The 18,631-nt window shown below is 47.6% G+C and overlaps 1 pseudogene; it reads right to left on the bottom strand.

Moving 5' to 3' along the window:
- Window positions 1-5,921: 5,921 nt before the first annotated feature.
- On the bottom strand, window positions 5,922-6,040 carry LOC135052115 (5S ribosomal RNA; annotated as a pseudogene).
- Between the last annotated feature and the right edge of the window lie 12,591 nt (window positions 6,041-18,631).

The raw sequence follows: 18,631 nt of genomic DNA, 5'->3' as shown, positions 1-18,631 counted from the left end.
CATGCAGAGGACTTTGGCGTACCTGAAGCAGGCTTTTGTTCCTGGGAACCTGCAGCGGCAGGTTTCTTGGACTTAACTCAACCTCCCCTAAAGAAGGTATTGGACGGTCTGGCCTTTCTAGGCTTGTTAGGCCGAAAGGACTGTGTTGCAGATGAAGAGAAGGATTTCTTCGGAGCAGGTGCTGCTGAGGGAAGAAACAGAGACTAACCCGCTGTAGCCGTGGATATCCACACATCTAGAGCTTCCCCAAAGAGAGCCTGACCTGTATAGAGTAGGGACTCCACACTTTTTCTGAATTCCGCTTCGGCCGACCACTGGCGCAGCCACAGTCCCCGACAAGCTGAAACAGACATGGAAGAGATTCACGCAGCCATGGAACCCAGGTCTTTCATGGATTCCACCATAAAACCTGCTGAATCATGTATGTTGCATAAATATAATGCAACATCATGCCTATCCAACTGCATCAAATGTGACTTTGGAAGGTTCAGAATCCAACCATGACTCATGAGGAGGCGTGTTGTGAGAACAATGGACTGCAGCAGCTTCTCGTTGGACGATGCCTGTATCAGCAGATCGTCCAGATATGGAATGATGTTCACCCCTTGTTTGCGGAGGAGAACCATCATTTCTGCCATCACCTTGGTAAACACCCTTGGTGCTGTGGAGAGGCCGAATGGCAGGGCCAAATAGACATGATGGCCTCTCGTCTCAACAAGAAGCTTCAGCGTTATTGGTCCAGGTCGAGGGACATATAGGCAGTGGCAGTGGATGCCCTGGTGTCTCCGTGGGTGTTCCAGTCAGTGTACGTGTTTCCACCACTTCTACTCATCCCAAGATCCCTAAAGCTAATAAGGAGAACAAGGGTTCAAGCGATCCTCGTTGCCCCAGACTGGCCAAGAAGGGCTTGGTACGCGGACCTTCTGTATCTTCTGCAAGAAGAACCAAGGCGACCTGCTGCAGCAGGGGCCGTTCGCCTATCAAGACTTACCGCGGCTACGTTTGACGGCATGGAAGTTGAGCGCCTGATACTTGCTCGAAAGGGCATTCCGAAGAAGGTTATTCCTACCCTCATACAGGCTAGGAAAGGGGTAACGTCTAAACATTACCATCATATTTGGAAGTAATATGTCTCTTGGTGTGAATCCAAGAAGTTTCCTATGGTGGAGTTTCAACTCAGACGTTTTCTCCTCTTCCTGCAAGCAGGTGTGGATACGGGCCTGAGGTTAGGATCTGTGAAGGTCCAGATTTCAGCCCTATCCATTTTCTTTCAGAAATAACTGGCTGCCCTCCCTGAGGTTCAGACTTTTTTGAAGGGAGTTCTGCACATCCAACCTCCCTTTGTACCGCCTATGGCGCCTTGGGACCTTAACGTGGTGTTGCAGTTCCTCCAGTCAGATTGGTTTAAGCCTCTACAGGAGGTGGAGGTCAAATTTCATACATGGAAGATGGTCACGTTGTTGGCCTCAGCTTCTGCTAGACGCGTGTCCGAATTGGGGGCTTTATCCTGTAAAAGCCCTTACTTGATCTTCCACGAAGATAGAGCTGAGCTCTGGACACGTCAGCAGTTTCTTCCGAAGGTTGTGTCGGCATTTCATATCAACCAACCTATTGTGGTGCCAGTTGCTACTGACTGCTCAATTACATCAAAGTCCTTGGATGTTGTAAGGGCTCTGAAGATATATGTGAAGAGAACTTCTCGTCACAGGAAGTCGGACTCTCTGTTTGTCCTCTATGATCCCAAGAAAATTGTGTGTCCTGCTTCTAAGCAGACTATTTCTCGCTGGATTCGGTTCACTATCCAGCACGCTTATTCTATGGCAGGACTGCCGTGTCCAAAATCTGTTAAGGCCCACTCTACTCATAAGGTACGATCTTCCTGGGCGGCTGCCTGGGGTGTCTCGGCACTGCAACTTTGCCGAGCTGTGACGTGGTCTGGGTCGAACACGTTTGCAAAGTTTTACAAGTTCGATACTTTGGCCTCTGATGATCTGAAATTCAGTCAATCAGTTCTGCAGGAGCCTCCGTGCTCTCCCTCCTGTTCTGAGAGCTTTGGTACATCCACATGGTACTAATGTGGACCCCAGCATCCTCTAGGACGTAAGAGAAAATAGGATTTTGGTTACCTACCGGTAAATCCTTTTCTCGTAGTCCGTAGAGGATGCTGGGCGCCCGCCCAGCGCTTCGTTTTCCTGCAAACGTTATTTGGTTCAGTAAAACTTTGTTATAGTTGAGTACTGCATTGTTACTTGGTAAGTAATGTTTCAGCGGTTGCTGAGTGTTCAAGCTACGTTAGCTTGACGTGCCTTGTATGTGTGAGCTGGTATGAATCTCGCCACTATCTGTGTATAATCCTTCTCTCGAAGATGTCCGTCTCCTTGGGCACAGTTTCTAGACTGAGTCTTGTAGGAGGGGCTTAGAGGGAGGAGCCAGCCCACACACTCAAACTCTTAAAGTGCTAATGGCTCCTGGTGGACCCGTCTATACCCCATGGTACTGATGTGGACCCCAGCATTCTCTAGGGACTACGAGAAAATTATTTACCGGTAGGTAACCAAAATCCTATTTTATATATATATATATATATATATATATACACTGCTCAAAAAAAATAAAGGGAACACTAAAATAACACATCCTAGATCTGAATGAATAAAATATTCTTGTTAAATACTTTGTTCTTTACATAGTTGAATGTGCTGACAACAAAATCACACAAAAATTATCAATGGAAATCAAATTTATTAACCCATGGAGGTCTGGACTTGGAGTCACCCTCAAAATTAAAGTGGAAAAACCGACTACAGGCTGATCCAACTTTGATGTAATGTCCTTAAAACAAGTCAAAATGAGGCTCAGTAGTGTGTGTGGCCTCCACGTACCTGTATGATCTCCCTACAATGCCTGGGCATGCTTCTGATGAGGTGGCGGATGGTTTCCTGAGGGATCTCCTCCCAGACCTAGACTAAAGCATTCGCCAACTCATGGACAGTCTGTGGTGCAACGTGGCATTGGTGGATGGAGCGAGACATGATGTCCCAGATGTGCTCAATTGGATTCAGGTCTGGGGAACGGGCGGGCCAGTCCATAGCATCAATGCCTTCGTCTTGCAGGAACTGCTGACACTCTCCAGCCACATGAGGTCCAGCATTGTCTTGCATTAGGAGGAACCCAGGGCCAACCGCACCAGCATATGGTCTCACAAGGGGTCTGAGGATCTCATCTCGGTACCTAATGGCAGTCAGGCTACCTCTGGTGAGCACATGGAGGGCTGTGCGGCCCCCCAAAGAAAAGCTACCCCACACCATTACTGACCCACTGCCAAACCGGTCATGCTGGAGGATGTTGCAGGCAGCAGAACGTTCTCCTTGGCGTCTCCAGACTCTGTCATGTCTGTCACATGTGCTCAGTGAGAACCTGCTTTCATCTGTGAAGAGCACAGGGCGCCAATGGCGAATTTGCCAATCTTGGCGTTCTCTGGCAAATGCCAAACGTCCTGCACGATGTTGGGCTGTAAGCACAACTCCTACCTGTGGGCGTCGGGCCCTCATACCACCCTCATGGAGTCTGTTTCTGATCATTTGAGTAGACACATGCACATTTGTGGCTTGCTGGAGGTCATTTTGCAGGGCTCTGGCAGTGCTCCTCCTGTTCCTCCTTGCACAAAGGCGGAGGTAGCGGTCCTGCTGCTGGATTGTTGCCCTCCTACGGCCTCCTCCACGTCTCCTGATGTACTGGCCTGTCTCCTGGTAGTGCCTCCATGCTCTGGACACTACGCTGACAGACACAGCAAACCTTCTTGCCACAGCTTGCATTGATGTGTCATCCTGGATGAGCTGCACTACCTGAGCCACTTGTGTGGGTTGTAGGGAGGTCACACAGGCACGTGGAGGCCACACACACTACTGAGCCTCATTTTGACTTGTTTTAAGGACATTATATCAAACTTGGATCAGCCTGTAGTGTGTTTTTCCACTTTAATTTTGAGTGTGACTCCAAATCCAGACCTCCATGGGTTAATACATTTGATTTCCATTGATAATTTTTGTGTGATTTTGTTGTCAGCACATTCAACTATGTAAAGAACAACGTATTTAATAAGAATATCTCATTCATTCAGATCTAGGATGTGTTATTTTAGTGTTCCCTTTATTTTTTTGAGCAGTGTATATATATATATATATATATATATGTGAGAAGAAAGAAGCTGAGCAGCGCCATTTAGCGATAACAGATCGTACTAGTATATGGACCAGAAGTACTAAAAATCCCCTCCTAAAAAAGACACTCCCTTTACCACATTTAGGGCGTCAGCTACGTCTTAAGTAAAAAGCACTGGTATGGTGCTTTAAAGGTAATCTAAAAAATAGTAGATAAGATGCTTTAGAGCGACCAATGGTGTCAATTAATTTTAAAAGAGGATGTTCTAATTAAAAAAATTTTTTTATCAAAATAAAATTTGCACCAATAAAAGGTATAACACAAAAGCACACAAGAAAAAGATTAAAAAAATACAAAGTGTCATCAGAGATAAAAAATAAAAATATAGCTCAAACACGTATATAGTATTGCATATGGGGACTCAATTATAAAATGATAAAAATTAATAAGACCAACGTAGGTAAAAAAAATCAATATCTTAACTTAGAGAAGGTAGGTATCGCCAACGCGTTTCGTCCTATCTGGACTTCCTCAAGGGGTAGTGGATTAGTGGGACAGCACAGGTATATATACACACCTTAATAAGGAAGTGATCACTACATCACTTCCTGTCAATTAACAGCACTAAAAATCAAAATACTAATATGTGTCTTAAAATGATGTTGCAAAGGGTTCCTTCTAACCCTTATATTATGTTATGCAGAACCGCTATAACATACCTTTATTTTTAACTAAGGGAAGCTTTAAAAAGCTCCCCAAACGTAGCTTTTACCGGACTTCCTGTCCGGAAAGTGGGTGACGTCACGTCCGCCCCACTTCCGGTATCATGACTCTGATACCGCGCATGCGCCGGGTACGGATGCCCCGGACCCACGGCGCATGCACCCGCGAGCGGCGTCCGAACATCCATGTCGCGTCTGCTCAATATAGTCACTGTATTCTGTCCGTTGCGCATGTGCTGGGTACGGGCGTCCCGGACCCACAGCGCATGCGCCCGCGAGCAGCATCCGATGCTCCATACAGGGCCAGCACAATTCCAAGTTATTCTATTATGTTCTTTGCGTCTGCACCACCTCCTGCGTCAGGACTGTGTATATTAATAAAGGGCAGTTCTGTATACAGTCTTATTATTGCCAGTGCCCGCTTCTCAATAACATCAGATGGTTTTAGAGAGTCGGCAGCCATGTTCCTGGAGTATGCTGCTGGCAGACACATATTATATATGGTCCCGGTGGCCATCTTTGATAGGATATTCCTCAATAGAAATCATATAAAAAGAAAGGGAGATAGGAGCAGGGTCATACAATGGTAATCTGACATAAAAGCACCATTAATAATTGTTTATATTGAGGATCCTTCCCTCAGGGTAAATCGTGTCTTCATATATTAGTAACCTTAGATCCATAAAAATTATGTTTGGAATAAAATAAGTGCATATAAATATAAGGTGTATATAATAAAAAAATATATATAAAAAAACAAAAGAGATATTTAAAAAAATATATATATATCTCTTTCTATGCATAAGCATATACACGTGCCCCTTTCAAAGAAGGGGGGCGGAAATAAGAGAAAAGAAAAGAAACAGAGGGGCGAGAGAGTAAACAGCAGTAAAGGTATATGAAATATTACAAGATTCCAGGTAGTGAATTTCATTAAGGCTGTACAAGAGATTGTATATGTTTAAAGCTCATTTGCATAGCCTCCAAGAAACCAGAATCCCTAAGGGAAAAATGTAACACTCTCACATCCCATTTTCCAGCCTACAGCACCCAGACTTCCATGATGGTTCCCCATCTATGTACTGGCCGGGCCCAACACTGCTTGGCTTCCAAGATCGGGCGGAATTGGGCATTTCCAGTGTGGTATGGCTGTAATAGTTGTATAATATGGGGGTCTGCAAGGTGAGACGGCGAACAGGATAAAGTAGGTCACCCTGGCGAAATGGAAGAAAGTGCAATGTGCTTACGTCATAGAAACAGGGCTATTTCATAACCCTTGTTGAAACCATCAGGATGCAGGGTGTTCAATTCAAAAATCCAGTACATTTCCCTCTTGGATAGGAGGTTGCCAAGGTCTCCACCTCTCTCGCCCAATGAGACGAGTTCGATGCCTTTTATATATATATGAAAAAAGAGACCCTGACTCTTTTTTGGACTTATTAACTATTTCATCAGGCACCCACCACTATTTAAGTCAACCCTGCGTGCCGGCTCTAATACGCAAGATATATATATATATGAATACTTGAATGGACCGGCACTCCAGCACTTGCTTTGCCTCGCCCGGTGCTCGTCCTCTACCGTAAACACGGCCAATTGTAAGGAATCCACTCTGCGGCACTCATAGGCTTAAAATAACCACGCTTCACACAGCAGCTTCTGCCAACGTTTAAAAGTCTGTTTACTTTTTCGTCAGGGATAATACAAACAGTGACACATTTCCCCTTATATTAAGTGCAACCAATGAACTCCTCCCTCCGATCAGGGAATATGAGCCCTGTCAGACAATCACTAATTATACACGTGATTGCTCCAGCCAGAGGCAGAACTCTGGGAGGCAACGGAGTCAGCTGCCGCCGGGCTCCTGCTTCCATGTGTAGAGCTACATTAAACAATTAAGTTAATTGACAGCAGCCGGAATCTCTTCCGTAGCCGACTTCCCCACTAGTCACTCTACCTTACAAATCACTCCCTCTTTATTATAGATATACTGGAAGCAGACACCTTACTGATGAAGCTATTTGCTCCTATAAAGGAAGGATGAGAATTCTAACTATATGAAGTTATTTCACTGACAATTACAAGTAACTTCATGTAGTTAGAGAATTCTCATACTTCCTATGCAATAGCAGATATCTCCATCAGTTAGGTGCATGCTTCCAGTGTAATAGGTTGTGGGTTCTAATCCTGGGTATGACACTTGCAAATTAATTGTCAGAGAAATGATCAGCATTGTGAGTGACTGAGCAGATCTATGTAGTGTTTGGCTGGACCCCTACAAAGATCTGCCTAGTTGCAACGGTTTTGTAGTAGCTTCATGTAGTTAGAATCTGCAGGCTTACTATGTAGAAGCAAATAAATATTTATATATACATATATATATATATATATATTTATTTATAGGGGGGCACCAATATTTTTCGTGCCTCCGGTCAACTAGGACAAACTTACGCCACTGGCTCCAGCTGTATCAAAACTCCTGAACAACTCCAGCAGACATGTATAGAAACACCATAATACAATTACATGTGCAAAATACATATAAAAAACATGACAATGTTAGAAACAAGAACATCATGATAATACTTATTGCATTTTTTTTACAAAAACAACTGAAGCTCAATTTGTCATTTAAACCTTTTGGTGATAGTGTGTCTAAATCAGGGGTGGGGAACCTCCGGCCCGCGGGCCTTATAAGGCCCGCGAAGCCGTTTGGTCCAGCCCACCAGCTTGTGTCAGTGAGACACGCTGCCGCTCAGTCCGGCGGCAGCTTGTCTCAGCTGTCAGAACAGGGAGGAGAGCGCGGCTGTCGGGTGGGAGCGGCGGCGTGTAGGACTTGAAACCAGCCGCCGGTTCGTGAGCCAGTCAGAGCTCGCGGACCGGCAGGCAATCAGGAGCCGCGGCTGCCGGTCCGCGAGCTCTGATTGGCTCTTGAACTGGCGGCTGGTTTCAAGTCCTACACGCCGCCGCCCAACATATCCGCGCTCTCCTCCGTGTCCCGCCGAAAGCAGCACGCTAAGCAGCACGGAGGGGAGGGGGGGGGGGCATCTGTATACCTGGCACTGTGGGGGGCATCTGTATACCCGGCACTGTGGGGACATCTGTATACCTGGCACTGTGAGGGGAATTTGTATACCTGGCACTGTGGGGGCATCTGTATACCTGGCACTGTGGGGACATCTGTATACCTGGCACTGTGGGGACATCTGTATACCTGGCACTGTGAGGGGCATTTGTATACCTGGCACTGTGGGGGCATCTGTATACCTGGCACTGTGGGGACATCTGTATACCTGACACTGTGAGGGGCATTTGTATACCTGGCACTGTGGGGGCATCTGTATACCTGGCACTGTGGGGGCATCTGTATACCTGGCACTGTGGGGACATCTGTATACCTGGCACTGAGGGGCATTTGTATACCTGGCACTGTGGGGACATCTGTATACCTGGCACTGTGAGGGGCATTTGTATACCTGGCACTGTGGGGGCATCTGTATACCTGGCACTGTGAGGGGCATTTGTATACCTGGCACTGTGGGGACATCTGTATACCTGGCACTGTGAGGGGCATTTGTATACCTGGCACTGTGGGGGCATCTGTATACCTGGCACTGTGGGGGCATTTGTATACCTGGCACTGTGGGGGCAATTGTGGATCTGGCACCGCACTATTGGGGGCATATGTGTATCACGTCCCATTTTAACTGGCCACACCCATTTTTTGGCCATGTGCGCGCCTCTGGCGCGCATACACAGTACCTCTAAAGGGCAGACCTACTGGGGGGCAGGGTCATTTTTTAAGTTCAGAATTTTTGTATGGCCCCCGAAGGATTTTATAAATATCCAAATGGCCCTCGGTAGAAAAAAGGTTCCCCACCCCTGGTCTAAATGCATAATCCATCTGTTTTCACATCTTAATAATTGTGACCCTCTATCACCACCTCTCATATTATATGGAATATGGTCAATCATTCGATATTGTAGCGTTGCTAAACTATGAAGCATCTAAGATGTGAAAACAGATGGATTATGCGTTTAGACACGCTATCACCAAAAGGTTTAAATGACAAATTGAGCTTCAGTTGTTTTTATAAAAAAATGTAATACTGTAAGTATTATCATGATGTTCTTGTTTGTAACATTGGGGGTAATTCCAAGTTGATCGCAGCAGGAATTTTTTTAGCAGTTGGGCAAAACCATGTGCACTGCAGGGGAGGCAGATATAACATGTGCAGAGAGAGTTAGATTTGGGTGTGGTGTGTTCAATCTGCAATCTAATTTGCAGTGTAAAAATAAAGCAGCCAGTATTTACCCTGCACAGAAATAAAATAACCCACCCAAATCTAACTCTCTCTGCACATGTTATATCTGCCTCCCCTGCAGTGCACATGGTTTTTCCCAACTGCTAAAAAATTTCGTGCTGCGATCAATTTGGAATTACCCCCCATGTGCATTGCAGGGGAGGCAGATATTACATGTGCAGAGAGAGTTAGATTTGGGTGGGTTATTTTGTTTCTGTGCAGGGTAAATACTGGCTGCTTTATTTTTATACTGCAATTTAGATTGCAGATTGAACACACCACACCCAAATCTAACTCTCTCTGCACATGTTAAATCTGCTTCCCCTGCAGTGCACATGGTTTTGCCCAACTGCTAACAAAATTCCTGCTGCGATCAACTTGGAATTACCCCCATTGTCATGTTTTTTTTATATGTATTTTGCACATGTAATTGTATTATGGTGTTTCTATACATGTCTGCTGCAGTTGTTCAGGAGTTTTGATATAGCTGGAGCAATCACTTGTATAATTAGTGATTGTCTGACAGGGCTGATATTCCCTGATCGGAGGGAGGAGTTCATTGGTTGCACTTAATATAAGGGGAAATGTGTCACTGTTTGTATTATCCCTGACGAAAAAGTAAATGGACTTTGAAACGTTGGCAGAAACTGCTGTGTGAAGTGTGGTTACTTTAAGCCTATGAGTGCCGCCGAGTGGATTCCTATATATATATATATATATATATATATATATATATATATATACAACACGAATTGGTGGGCGGCACTCCAAGGCTTTGTAAGAGAAATAAAGGCGCAAATAAAGGCGTCTGAAACGTTGATCACTAAAGCTTGTGTAGCTGTGAATTCTCTTACAAAGCCTTGGAGTGCCGCCCACCAATTCGTGTTGTCTGCTGGGCTCTGTAGTGCCACGGGAGAGCACCCAGGTATCTATGTTGTGATGTTGGAGTGCCGGTCATACATGCATATATATATATATATATATATATATATATATAAAAGAGAGAGAGAGAGATCACTTACCTATTGGATGTTTCTTATATAGCAGTTGTTTTTGTTTTTTTTACGTATCATTATCAGTGTTATTTTAATTTAGGTGTTACTGTGCGTGTTGTTGTCTTCCTGTGACTTTGCAGAGTATGGCTGTACGAATCTAAAACAGTGAGAAAGCTCCATATGAACTAAAGGGGTGTAGTATGGCTGACCGGCGGTCTCCTGACCGCCGGTCAGCTTACCGATGCCGGGATCCCGGCAGCATACCGACGCCGGGATCCCGGCGGGGAGGGGCGAGTGCAGCAAGCCCCTTGCGGGCTCGCTGCGCTCGCCACGCTGCAGGCTCGGTGGCGACCTGCGGTCGCCACGGGTTCTATTCCCACTCTATGGGTGTCGTGGACACCCACGAGTGGAAATAGTCCCTGTTGGTCGGCATGCCGACCATCAGGATACTGAGCCGGCGGGATAGTGGAGGAGGTCATGTGGCTGTCGGTCAGCAGACCGCCGGTCACATGAATACCACCCAACTAAAGGTGAGGTACACACTAGGCGATGTGCTCTATGAGCGACGTCACCTAGTGTTTCCTCCTCCCGAGCCGGGCGGCTGGCATATCGCTCAGTGATGTCACGTTGGCCCGGGCCGGGCCGTGCAGGCAGCTCTTGGACGACAGCGAGGCCGACAGCGAGGGTCGCTAACGACCTGCGGGGCCGCTCATCGCTCTGCGGCAGCATGCACACTTGCCGAGAAAGGGAACAACATCGCTCATGAAGGGTGAAAATGAGTGAGGTCATTTACTTTCTCGGCAAGCGTGTATGCACCTTTAGACAATGTAAAACACATCAAAGTTTCTCTGACGTACTAGTGGATGCTGGGAACTCCGTAAGGACCATGGGGAATAGCGGCTCCGCAGGAGACTGGGCACAATTAAAGAAAGCTTTAGGTCACCTGGTGTGCACTGGCTCCTCCCACTATGACCCTCCTCCAAACCTCAGTTAGATTTTGTGCCCGGCCGAGGTTGGATGCACACTAGGGGCTCTCCTGAGCTTCTAGAAAGAAAGTATATATTTAGGTTTTTTATTTTACAGTGAGACCTGCTGGCAACAGGCTCACTGCAGCGAGGGACTAAGGGGAGAAGAAGCGAACCTACCTGCTTGCAGCTAGCTTGGGCTTCTTAGACTACTGGACACCATTAGCTCCAGAGGGACCGACCGCATGGAACTGGCCTTGGTGTTCGGTCCCGGAGTCGCGCCGCCGTCCCCCTTACAGAGCCAGAAGCAAGAAGAGGTCCGGAAAATCGGCGGCAGAAGACATCAGTCTTCACCAAGGTAGCGCACAGCACTGCAGCTGTGCGCCATTGCTCCTCATACACACTTCACACTCCGGTCACTGAGGGTGCAGGGCGCTAGGGGGGGGCGCCCTGAGCAGAAATAAAAAGACCTTGGCTGGCAAAAATACCACAATATATAGCCCCAGAGGCTATATATGTGATAATTACCCCTGCCAGAATCCAGAAAAAAGCGGGAGAATAGTCCGCGAAAAAGGGGCGGAGCTATCTCCTACAGCACACTGGCGCCATTTCTCCCTCACAGCTCCGCTGGAAGGAAGCTCTCTGGCTCTCCCCTGCAGTCTACACTACAGAAAAGGGTAAAAAAGAGAGGGGGGGCACTAAATTTGGGCGCAGTATATATAACAGCAGCTATAGGGGACATAATTCAGTTAGTTCCTGCATTATATAGCGCTCTGGTGTGTGCTGGCATACTCTCACTCTGTCTCCCCAAAGGGCTTTTGTGGGTCCTGTCCTCTGTTAGAGCATTCCCTGTGTGTGTGCGGTGTGTCGGTACGGCTGTGTCGACATGTTTGATGAGGATAATGAGGTGGAGGCGGAGCAGTTGCATATAGAAGGGATGTCACCCCCTGCGGGGCAGACACCTGAGTGGATGGACTTATGGAACGAATTGCGTGCACGCGTCGACTCCTTACACAAAAAATTTGACGACATGCCAAATGCGGGACAGCCGGCTTCTCAGCTCGTGCCTGTCCAGGCGTCTCAAAGGCCATCGGGGGCTCTAAAACGCCCGCTACCTCAGAGGGCAGACGCGGATGTCGACACGGACACTGACACCAGTGTCGATGACGATAAGTCTAGTCTAATGTCCACTAAGGCCATTTGTTGCATGATTGAAGCAATGAAAGAGGTGTTACACATTTCTGATATAAACCCAGGTACCACTAAAAAGGGTATTATGTTTGGGGAGAAAAAACTACCCGTAGTCTTTCCCCCATCAGAAGAATTAAATGAAGTGTGTGAAGAAGCGTGGGCTTTCCCTGATAAAAGATTGGTATTCTCTAAGAAGTTACTTATGGCGTTCCCTTTCCCGCCAGAGGATAGGTCACGTTGGGAAACACCACCTAGGGTGGATAAAGCGCTCACACGTTTGTCTAAAAAGGTGGCACTACCGTCTCCGGATACGGCCGCCCTCAAGGAGCCTGCTGATAGAAAGCAGGAGGCTATCCTGAAGTCTGTATATACACACTCAGGAATTATACTTAGACCTGCTATTGCGTCAGCGTGGATGTGCAGTGCTGCCGCTGCGTGGTCAGATTCCCTGTCAGAAAATATTGACACCCTAGACAGGGACACTATTCTGCTAACCATAGAGCATATTAAAGACTCAGTCTTATACATGAGAGATGCACAGAGGGAGATCTGCCGGCTGGCATCTAAAATAAGTGCACTGTCCATTTCTGCTAGGAGAGGCTTATGGACTCGCCAGTGGACAGGGGATGCAGATTCAAAAAGGCACATGGAAGTTTTGCCTTATAAGGGTGAGGAGTTATTCGGGGATGGTCTCTCGGACCTAGTTTCCACAGCAACTGCTGGGAAGTCAGCATTTTTACCCCATGTTCCCTCACAGCCTAAAAAGGCGCCGTTTTATCAAGTACAGTCCTTTCGGACTCAGAAAAACAGGCGTGGAAAAGGCGGGTCCTTTCTGTCCAGAGGCAGAGGTAGGGGAAAAAGGCTGCAACAAACAGCAGGTTCCCAGGAGCAAAAGTCCTCCCCCGCTTCTTCCAAGTCCGCCGCATGACGGTGGGGCTCCACAGTCGGAGCCAGGTACGGTGGGGGGCCGCCTCAAAAATTTCAGCGATCAGTGGGCTCGCTCACAGGTGGATCCCTGGATCCTGCAAATAGTATCTCAAGGGTACAAACTGGAATTCGAGGCGTCTCCACCCCACCGGTTCCTAAAATCTGCCTTACCGACAACTCCCTCAGGCAGGGAGGCTGTGCTAGAGGCAATTCACAAGCTGTATTCCCAGCAGGTGATAGTCAAGGTGCCCCTACTTCAACAAGGACGGGGTTACTATTCCACACTGTTTGTGGTACCGAAACCGGACGGTTCGGTGAGACCCATTTTAAATTTGAAATCCTTGAACACATACATAAAAAAATTCAAGTTCAAGATGGAATCGCTCAGGGCGGTTATTGCAAGCCTGGACGAGGGGGATTACATGGTATCCCTGGACATCAAGGATGCTTACCTGCATGTCCCCATTTACTATCCTCACCAGGAGTACCTCAGATTTGTGGTACAGGATTGCCATTACCAATTCCAGACGCTGCCGTTCGGACTCTCCACGGCACCGAGGGTGTTTACCAAAGTAATGGCGGAAATGATGATACTCCTTCGAAGAAAGGGAGTTTTAATTATCCCGTACTTGGACGATCTCCTAATAAAGGCGAGGTCCAAGGAGCAGTTGTTGGTGGGAGTAGCACTATCTCAGGAGGTGCTACACCAGCACGGTTGGATTCTGAATATTCCAAAATCACAGCTGGTTCCGACGACACGTCTACTGTTCCTGGGTATGATCCTGGACACAGTCCAGAAAAAAGTGTTTCTCCCGGAGGAGAAAGCCAAGGAGCTGTCATCTCTAGTCAGAGACCTCCTGAAACCGAAATAGGTATCGGTGCATCACTGCACGCGGGTCCTGGGAAAGATGGTGGCTTCTTACGAAGCAATTCCTTTCGGCAGGTTCCATGCCAGAATCTTTCAGTGGGACCTGTTGGACCAGTGGTCCGGATCGCATCTTCAGATGCATCGCCTGATAACCCTGTCTCCAAGAACCAGGGTGTCTCTGCTGTGGTGGCTGCAGAGGGCCCATCTTCTAGAGGGCCGCAGATTCGGCATACAGGACTGGGTCCTGGTGACCACGGATGCCAGCCTTCGGGGCTGGGGGGCAGTCACACAGGGAAGAAACTTCCAAGGACTATGGTCGAGTCAGGAGACTTCCCTACACATAAATATTCTGGAACTAAGGGCCATTTACAACGCCCTAAGTCAGGCAAGGCCTCTGCTTCAAAACCAGCCGGTACTGATCCAGTCAGACAACATCGCGGCAGTCGCCCATGTAAATCGACAGGGCGGCACGAGAAGCAGGATGGCAATGGCAGAAGCCACAAGGATTCTCCGATGGGCGGAAAATCACGTACTAGCACTGTCAGCAGTGTTCATTCCGGGAGTGGACAACTGGGAAGCAGACTTTCTCAGCAGGCACGACCTCCACCCGGGAGAGTGGGGACTTCATCCAGAAGTCTTCACGCTGATTGTAAATCGATGGGAACGTCCACAAGTGGACATGATGGCGTCCCGCCTAAACAAAAAACTAGAGAGATATTGCGCCAGGTCAAGGGACCCTCAGGCGATAGCTGTGGACGCTCTGGTGACACCGTGGGTGTACCAGTCAGTTTATGTGTTCCCTCCTCTGCCTCTCATACCAAGGGTACTGAGAATAATAAGAAAACGAGGAGTAAGAACAATACTCGTGGTTCCGGACTGGCCAAGGCGAGCGTGGTACCCGGAACTTCAAGAGATGATCTCAGAGGACCCATGGCCTCTGCCGCTCAGACAGGACCTGCTGCAGCAGGGGCCCTGTCTGTTCCAAGACTTACCGCGGCTGCGTTTGACGGCATGGCGGTTGAACGCCGGATCCTGAAGGAAAAGGGCATTCCGGAGGAAGTCATTCCTACGCTGATTAAAGCCAGGAAAGATGTGACTGAAAAGCATTATCACCGCATATGGCGGAAATATGTTGCTTGGTGTGAGGCAGAAAAAAACCCAACAGAGGAATTTCAACTAGGTCGATTTCTGCATTTCCTACAAACAGGAGTGACTATGGGCCTGAAATTAGGCTCCATTAAGGTACAGATCTCGGCTCTGTCGATTTTCTTCCAGAAAGAACTGGCTTCATTGCCTGAAGTTCAGACGTTTGTAAAGGGAGTGCTGCATATTCAGCCCCCGTTTGTGCCTCCAGTGGCACCTTGGGATCTCAACGTGGTGTTGAGTTTCTTAAAATCACATTGGTTTGAGCCACTTAAGACCGTGGATCTAAAATATCTCACGTGGAAAGTGGTCATGTTATTGGCCTTGGCTTCTTCCTAAGGTGGTATCAGCTTTTCACTTGAACCAACCTATCGTGGTGCCTGCGGCTACTAGGGACTTGGAGGACTCCAAGTTACTGGACGTAGTCAGGGCCTTGAAAATTTATGTTTCCAGGACGGCTGGAGTCAGGAAAACTGACTCGCTATTTATCCTGTATGCACCCAACAAGCTGGGTGCTCCTGCTTCTAAGCAGACTATTGCTCGCTGGATTTGTAGCACAATTCAGCAGGCGCATTCTGCGGCTGGACTGCCGCATCCTAAATCAGTAAAAGCCCATTCCACAAGGAAGGTGGGCTCATCTTGGGCGGCTGCCCGAGGGGTCTCGGCTTTACAACTTTGCCGAGCTGCTACTTGGTCAGGGGCAAACACGTTTGCAAAATTCTACAAATTTGATACCCTGGCTGAGGAGGACCTGGAGTTCTCTCATTCGGTGCTGCAGAGTCATCCGCATTCTCCCGCTCGTTTGGAAGCTTTGGTATAATCCCCATGGTCCTTACGGAGTTCCCAGCATCCACTAGGACGTCAGAGAAAATAAGATTTTACTCACCGGTAAATCTATTTCTCGTAGTCCGTAGTGGATGCTGGGCGCACGTCCCAAGTGCGGATTGTCTGCAATACTTGTACATAGTTACTGTTAACTAAAGGGTTATTGTTGAGCCATCTGTTGAGAGGCTCAGTTGTTTTCATACTGTTAAACTGGGTATTGTATCACGAGTTGTACAGTGTGATTGGTGTGGCTGGTAAGAGTCTTACCCGGGATTCAAAATCCTTCCTTATTATGTCAGCTCGTCCGGGCACAGTGTCCTAACTGAGGCTTGGAGGAGGGTCATAGTGGGAGGAGCCAGTGCACACCAGGTGACCTAAAGCTTTCTTTAGTTGTGCCCAGTCTCCTGCGGAGCCGCTAATCCCCATGGTCCTTACGGAGTTCCCAGCATCCACTACGGACTACGAGAAATAGATTTACCGGTGAGTAAAATCTTATTTTTTGATTGCATAACATTTATTTTATAGTCCTGTTGTTACTGTAGAAAAACTCTGTAAGTTACAGAACTGGGCCGTGGACTCTTGTTCTTGTGAGAATTCCAAATGAGACAGAATCCTATACTGAAGATCAAAGAAGGTGACTATCAGCAACAGAGTGACTTTGTTGAAGACCTACAGTATGGGATGATGCAGTGGCCTAGCTGGATTTAGGTACGGAGGAGAAATCCAACACTGAGCAGACCACCAATACATCTTCTGAATAAATGATTGAGTTCAGTGTAAGGTCAGACACCATGGATGAGAGCACACAGTCAGGAACCGAGAACTAAATAATGTGTTCATCAGGAGAAAGTCACCTGTACGCCTCTCATACAAAGCAAGCACAATTAGCATGCAAGAACCCACATCCATGCATGGCAACCAAGCCTGGATACCTGCCAGCCAGGAAAAAGTCACAGGCAGCAAATACACATAGACAAGTATAACACAGATGGCAATGATGAATGGTAAATAGAGTCTACCTGGAGAAAAACATAATAAGCTGCTAAGTAAAATGGGTTTAATGCATTAAGGGAGATGTATGAAGCAGTGAAAAGAGTGGAGAAGTGAGCCATTGGAGAGATTGCCCGTGGCAACCAATCTGCTGCTACTTATAATTTATAGAATTCACTTGATAAATGGCATCTGAATGTTGATTGGTTACCATGGGCAACTTCTCCACTGGCTCACTTCTCCACTCTTTTCACTGCTTCATACATCTCTCCCTAAGTCTCAGTTGGTAAGACTTAGATTATAGCAACAGGTATAGGGTAAGTATGACATAAGAAGCAGAGGTGGAACTACCGCCAGTGCAACCAGTGCGTTGCACTGGGGCCCGCCTCTGTCCAGGGGCCCAAAGCATGTAATGAGTCAAACTGACTCATTACATGCCGCTGTGTGCTGCGGGCAACCGCTGCCCGCAGCACACAGTTTCCCGGACAGAGAGGAGAGGAGCAGCGGTACGGGGGAGAAGGAGGAGGAGGGAGGTGGAGGAGGGAGCCGCAGCAGCGCTTTGTTACTGATGGAGGCGCTGCTGCTGCTGTCCCTTTGCTTCACTATAGGCTGTCTTCCGAGAACAGCCTATAGTGAAGCAGAGGGGCAGCAGCAGCAGCGCCTCCACCAATAACACAGCGTTGCTGCGGCTCCCTCCTCCACCTCCCTCCTCCTCCTTCTCTCCTGCCCGGGAATCATTACCAGAAGCTGCACCGAGGAGCCTGAGCCAGCGGAGAGGGTATGTATATATATATTTTTCTTTCTCTTTCTTTCTTTCTTTCTTTCTTTCTTTCTTTTCTTTCTGTCTTTCTTTTCTTTCTGTCTGCCTCAATGTGTAAAAATGGGGAATCTGCTTGCCGCAATGTGTAAAAAGGGGGAATCTGCCTGCCGCAATGTGTAAAAATAAGATTTTACTCACCGGTAAATCTATTTCTCGTAGTCCGTAGTGGATGCTGGGAACTCCGTAAGGACCATGGGGAATAGCGGCTCCGCAGGAGACTGGGCACAACTAAAGAAAGCTTTAGGACTACCTGGTGTGCACTGGCTCCTCCCCCTATGACCCTCCTCCAGACCTCAGTTAGGATACTGTGCCCGGAAGAGCTGACACAATAAGGAAGGATTTCGAATCCCGGGTAAGACTCATACCAGCCACACCAATCACACCGTATAACTCGTGATACTATACCCAGTTAACAGTATGAATAATAACTGAGCCTCTCAACAGATGGCTCAACAATAACCCTTTAGTTAAACAATATCTATCTACAAGTATTGCAGACAATCCGCACTTGGGACGGGCGCCCAGCATCCACTACGGACTACGAGAAATAGATTTACCGGTGAGTAAAATCTTATTTTCTCTAACGTCCTAGTGGATGCTGGGAACTCCGTAAGGACCATGGGGATTATACCAAAGCTCCCAAAACGGGCGGGAGAGTGCGGATGACTCTGCAGCACCGAATGAGCAAACTCAAGGTCCTCCTCAGCCAGGGTATCAAAC

The sequence above is a fragment of the Pseudophryne corroboree genome, chromosome 2, assembly GCF_028390025.1.
Source record: "Pseudophryne corroboree isolate aPseCor3 chromosome 2, aPseCor3.hap2, whole genome shotgun sequence".
NCBI classification, from domain to species: domain Eukaryota; kingdom Metazoa; phylum Chordata; class Amphibia; order Anura; family Myobatrachidae; genus Pseudophryne; species Pseudophryne corroboree.
Note: the sequence above shows the minus strand (reverse complement) of the source record. Positions and strands in the feature narration are given on the sequence as shown.